Source organism: Aulostomus chinensis, chromosome 14 (genome assembly GCF_037954235.1).
Source record: "Aulostomus chinensis isolate RoL2024-O1b breed Wild chromosome 14, RoL_Achi_v1.0, whole genome shotgun sequence".
In the NCBI taxonomy this organism is placed as follows: Eukaryota; Metazoa; Chordata; class Actinopteri; order Syngnathiformes; family Aulostomidae; genus Aulostomus; species Aulostomus chinensis.
In genome coordinates this window covers 25,596,808-25,602,772 of record NC_141333.1, presented here as the reverse complement: position 1 = coordinate 25,602,772, position 5,965 = coordinate 25,596,808, and the positions used below count along the sequence as shown (strand labels likewise).

Here is a 5,965-nt window from a genome sequence, read left to right as displayed (position 1 = left end):
TGAAAAAAAATATGTTTTCAATTTTGAATTACTTTCCATATTCAAATTCAGACAGTTAACCAGTTATATTTTTAATTTAACTGATCGCTTTGAGTGAACCATCCATTCACACAGAAGATGTGAGCAGTAAGAATATAGAAGATGTGATGCCAACATGCGGCATATCTTTTGGTAACATGTATGTAAAGATATAAATGCACATATGCATTAAACATATCATGTCCTTTCTTAAATTAAAATGAATAAACTTAAGCTCTCTTTCTTTCATTCAGCAACACTGGATAATAAAGAACCGAGCAGGAAAAAAAAGGCTCAAGGTTCAAGGCACCAGGTAATAACAAAGAAAAAGGGCAATACTTCAAAGACCACCAGGTCCACATCACACAATTATACAATACAATTAGGATTAAAGGGGCAAAACAGAGATAACAGGAGATAGGGATAAATTATCACAAAAAGAAAGATGTGACTCTCTCCTGACCTTCATTAAGAGAGAGAGAGAAAAAAAAAAAAAGAAAAAAAAAAACCTCATTTCCAGCCGGCCCTCCTTGCAGGGGGATTTGAGCCTGCTACGAGAAACTGTGACTCACCAGATAAGATTTACAGACAGTAAATGAGGATCTGAACTCCTACTAAACAATATCATACTAGATACTGTTTAAGAATAATGTAAAAAGTGAAAATATTGTAATTTGTATTTCAATAAAGCGTACGATACGAATGTTACTCAAAAGAAATATAAGGAACATTAACACTTTCTGAAAACTGCACCATTTTTGTGTGGAGTTGACATTTTTGCCGAACCCTTTGGCAACATCTAGCAGTCGATGAGTTGAAGTATTTAGATCATTGACTGCTTCTATGGCAACCAAACTCACACCCTATGGATGTCCTGTCAATCAAGCAATTTCGTCTTAAAAAAATCCTTTCAGTGAATAGCATCGTAGTGGCACAGTAACTCATCAATCAGTGATAAATAAATGCTCCCTACCAACAAGGGGTGTCCCCATAACAAACAGGCATTACAGGGTAAAGTTAGCTTCATAATTAAGATCCCCCCCCCCACCCACCACCCTCTGATAGAAGTATTGCTCGACTAATTACCCTCCATTAGAGGATCCAGAGCTCCTTCCTTTAACCCTAGTCACAGGTACACCAACACCTCTTGTAAAGCTTCTGCAGATTAGATCAAGTAGAGTTTGTGATTTGCTTTAATTCATGAAAACTGAACCAAACTGTGCGAGACCAACAAGGGCTTGCAATATCTAGAGCAGTGTTGTGCCTGCACGACTGGAGCGGTCAGGGAAAGACGCGAAATCCTGTGCCATTCTTTGAATTTTGAGTATCGCCACTGCATACAACTTGGTGGGATTCAATCCAAAAACCTGTTTGTAAAGTACATCTTTAAAATGAGTCCTAATTTACATGAGCAGGTTTCAACTTTACAACGTTTCTGCTCATGTCAACATGAAATGGGTTTATGGGAAATGTGGTCCCATGGCGACAACTAGGCCTTTGACGTGATAAGATGTCAGTCGTCACACTTCTGTGTTTGACACATGGTAAACACCATAAAGCAAGAGAACCGCTCTCATTTAGCCATGATAATGAAAGCAAGTTAATACATACTGCTTTTGTCATCACATGAAGATGATTTATAAATCTAAATTCCATGCTTTGACTGTAACAGTAGCTTGATCCCTAAAGCAGCATGCAAGGAAACAGTTACTTTCTCCATCACTGGACCTACTATCTGTTGGGTTGTTTTTTTTTGGGGGGGGGGGGTCATCTGAGTGTCTCTTTCTCTCTTGGAAGCATTCATCAACAGTACCTGAAGGTACCGTGATCAGACCATCTTCTCCATGTCATGACATGTGATGGGTGTTTACATGGGATCTTATACCGACATCACAAAACCTTGTCCAGAGGCCACATGGAAACTTGCTCTCTGTCTCCCAGTATCCTAGCACCCAGCACTTCGGGCAGGCATCTCTCGGATCCTCCTTCAACCTTCAACTTGGGCCGTCTCAGTGTTTCCAGGGATACCAAACACGTCTCCCCTCAGCGAGACACAGATCTGGCATTGTGCCTGCTGGGACTTTTGTCAAGCAAATAAACCCCGATTTCAGCAGTCTCCTGACCACAGTTCCATGCCAACTTTTTGGGAACTGGTGTGTTAAGGTCTGTAGTACCGGGTAGTTACAAAAACGCGTGTCAACGCGGTTTTTTGGATCCGCGTTTGCTCGGCGTTAGGGCGCATTCGAGCTTCCAAAAAAAAAACCCGGGTCTGAACTCCGGCTGTGAGGACTCCGTGCTTGTGCTTTTTCCTCTCATTCGTCATCGTGTTGACAACGTCATCATTACATATAAATGTGCGCCGGAAAAGGAGAGGTAAACAACCGACAACATGGATGTCGTGGAGTCGAACGTTGTCGTTCGCGGGACATCAACAGGAGGACTGGTCTTACAGCAGAGGCCAAAACTTTATTGAGAGATGAGAAAGCAGAAAGTTTTTTTCATTTATTAATTTTTTCGGGAGCTTCCACGATGACAGCCTGACAGGCGACACAGTGACAAAATCAGGATGCGACAGGAAGGTCGCGTGAAACCTGAGACGACGCGGGTTGCCCTTTTCACACTGCAGGTGAGCCGAGCCGAGCCGCTAAACTCCTGCGTTGACCCGCGTCTTTGATGCAGTGTGAAAGGGGCTTTGGTGAGCCAATGCACAAGCAAGAAGCCATGCCATTGTAACTCTTCTCTATACACTAGAGCCATGGTTCCCAAACTGGCATACCTGCTCCTCCAGGGCTGCATACAGTCATGCCATGACGGCTACACCAAATAAAATCTGTTCTATTCTCTAAAAATCCTCTTCCAGAGATCAGTTGTTTTTCTGACCCACTTGCCTGAATACCTTTTCCACCTCTGACCACGACCCATCTTTCTTCACTCTCCTCAATGCACCAAGTATTAGTGAATCAGGAGCAGAGTAGGGCTGTGGGCAGATCCTCTGAGTATGCACACCCACTCTAGGCTTGTGACCATTTCCTCCAGGATCGGGAAAAAATCGCATCATCAAGCTTTCTAAAATTTGGATAAATGGATGAAACGATCTGGGCTCACGCTTATTGGAGCAGCAGAAAACTGTCTGGAGACGCAGTACATCAGCTGAGGACTGATGAAACTCTCCCGTCTGGAGCCTCTAGCACTGTCTCTGATAGAGTTAGCTTTAATGTTAGTGGTGCTAGCCTAGCCACCGACCTAGCCAAGCCAGGAAGCACACAATAGAAGACTTAATGCTTCTTAGGCTACAGGACTTTAGAAAATGTGGGAACCACTGTGCTACAGCGAGTTTGTGTTGAGAATATCCATCCATCCATCCATCCATCCATCTATCTATCTATCCGTTTTCTACCACTTATCCTGTGAAGGATGGGGGGGGGGGGGGGCTGGAGCCTATCTCAGCTGGCTTCGGGCGAGAGGCAGGGTTCATCCCGGATGGGTCGACAGTCCAGTGTTAAGGATATGTTAGACCACAATAGAATTGTCTTTTCAAAGAATTAAACTTAAACTGTCAGCCAGCCCTATTTCGTCCTTCTTGAGGTCTGTTTGTTCTGCAGCATGCACACTTTGGAACAGAAAAAGGAGTTTCTGCTCATTTCAGCAGTAAAGCTTTGTGATTGAAGTCACGTTTTCATTGTAAACTGATCAAGTGTGCCATTGTGTTACGGAAAGCTGGAGGTAGCATTCACTGCTGAAAGGCACCACGGCTTCGATGACTCTGACAACAGTAAGCTTCGAAATAACTACCACTCCTAAAAAAAACAAACCACATAGTGTTATTTTACAACTTTATAATGTCAAATATTCATGACAAAACCTACATGTATGGCATATGTATGTTGTCATGTAGGCCAGATAAGAATGTATCCTTATTTCCATTTCATTGCCTGAAGGGGGCCTGAACCTCAAGATGTGGTGCAAAGCTCCTTAATGTCAGGTGATGACAGTGGAAATCTATATCCTACCATGTTGCTCCTAAATGGCCTCATTGTACCCTTTCTCTCTGTTTTATTTACAGAATGTGCGCACGGACATTTGAAAAGGACATCCGGGAGTTTGACTGCAGGTCTTGTAAAAACAAAAGTGACTTGAATTTAATGAAAAAGAGACCGTTGAAGAGTGTAAAAGCTTTTGAAGCCAGAGCAACTGATGAAGAAAAATGACAATTCTTCAAATCTGTATCAGTGAATGATTAATTAATTCCACTCTCAATGATCTGCTCCAGTGTTTTGCGATATCAGTTACACTTTTGCAGAAGATCCCGGCAGACTGCAAATGCCTTCAGAGGCTTTCCTCCATGCGTTGGACTTGGATGTCTTTTAACTGTACATGTGCTTTTCTCTGGACTTCACATATTTATATGAAGATTGTCATCGACATATCTATTTTTTTTATGCTGTGTGTATGTTGGTTTGATTCCCTTTGACTGTTATCTTATAATTGGGTGAAACACCAACCTTTTATTTGAAGGATAAAGATTTCCATCTACAGTTACTTATTAGTCTATCAAGCTTGACCTCTCTCATGCTATAGCTGGAAGGTGAAAGAGTCAAAGAGTCTTTGGATTCTGCAGGTCATTTATTAATCAAAGATTGATTTCCTGTCATAAGCATTTGTCCTCCACTTTTTTCTAATACAAAATGTCTTCCTTTTTCTTCCGTATTTCACCTTCGCAAGTGTTTCGCAAGAAGTGTCAAGTTTAGATTTATATATACCGCCAGGTAATCTTTGACCGCTGTTTATTCAAACGCAAACAAAACTTGAAAAGAGGATATAACCTCAACTCAGAACTCTGGAGGGGTGGACTGAGATTGCTCTCTCTCTCTCTCTCTCTCTCTCTCTCTCTCTCTCTCTCTCTCTCTCTCTCTCCCTTCAATTGAGGGTCCATTGTAGTATGTCAAACAAAAGGTTTTTATCGGAGGCTCTTAATGTAACCCCCACCCCTCACTCTCTCGGCCACCAACTAGTTCTTCTCTTCCTCTCTTTTCTCATTCATTTATTCCACTGTGTGTGGAAATAGGCTGGGCAACAATTAATTTCAGAGTGAATTCAGGCAGGATCTATTACCCCTCTCTGCCTCTATTGCTCTAATGGAAATCTATTTCACTTCTCTTTTGTGTCCAATATAATTTAATGCCCATTTTATTAATGGCCTGAAATAATTATGGAAGGCCTTTGTGATTCTTGAGTATGTTTCATTTAATTGTGTAATAAATGTCTAATCAGAGCTCCCATCTGAAGCCATTATGGCATTAAAATTAACAATTACGCCACAAATGTCTTGGTGAATGCGTTGGGGTCTATAGAAATCGTTGCTGATAACAAGACACATATAAATCATTCATGAGAATTTTTTCAGAGAAAAGCGGAGTGAGAGATAGGAGGATGGGAGGGAGAAAAAAGAAGCGGGGGAAGAAAAGAAGAGAAGAAAGAGTCTGAGTTTTCTTTATTCCATTGAAAAATGGGGATGGCCAAAAGATAGGGCATTTTAAAACTGTGTCACCCTCTCCAGTTCCTTTCTTCCCCTGTCTCTCTCAATCTCCCTTTAATTTGCCTTCCTCTTTATTTTTGAAGTGACAGATTTCACTTTGGGAATTCATTAACTGTTAACTTGGGCGATAAAATATCTATCAGACCCTCTGCCCGGTTCCTTTGCTAAGCTGCGTGGCGCTCCAGTTCAACGTTGTGGGTGACCGAAGGCAATTAAAGAGGCTTCACACTCTCTCACTCTCCCAGTATCACTCTCTCTCTGAAAACAGGAAGGCTGCTCAACATACCAGCAAGAATTGTTTTCTTAGTAGCCAAGTATACAAATTTCATGGTATGAGGGAACTCCATCTGCCACTAAAAACCTTCATCAGTTCCTCCATGTCATTTCCAGGCTAATATACTACAATTGGTT

General features: G+C 41.8%; 1 long non-coding RNA gene across 1 annotated transcript in view; it reads left to right on the top strand.

Annotated features, from left to right (window-relative positions):
- LOC147250364 (uncharacterized) overlaps positions 1-4,932 on the top strand; it is a 7,140-nt gene extending 2,208 nt beyond the window's left edge. The window contains exon 2 of the long non-coding RNA XR_015119189.1: positions 4,082-4,932. This is a non-coding gene — a long non-coding RNA (uncharacterized LOC147250364). The remainder of the gene's footprint in view (positions 1-4,081) is intronic.
- Positions 4,933-5,965: the final 1,033 nt, after the last annotated feature.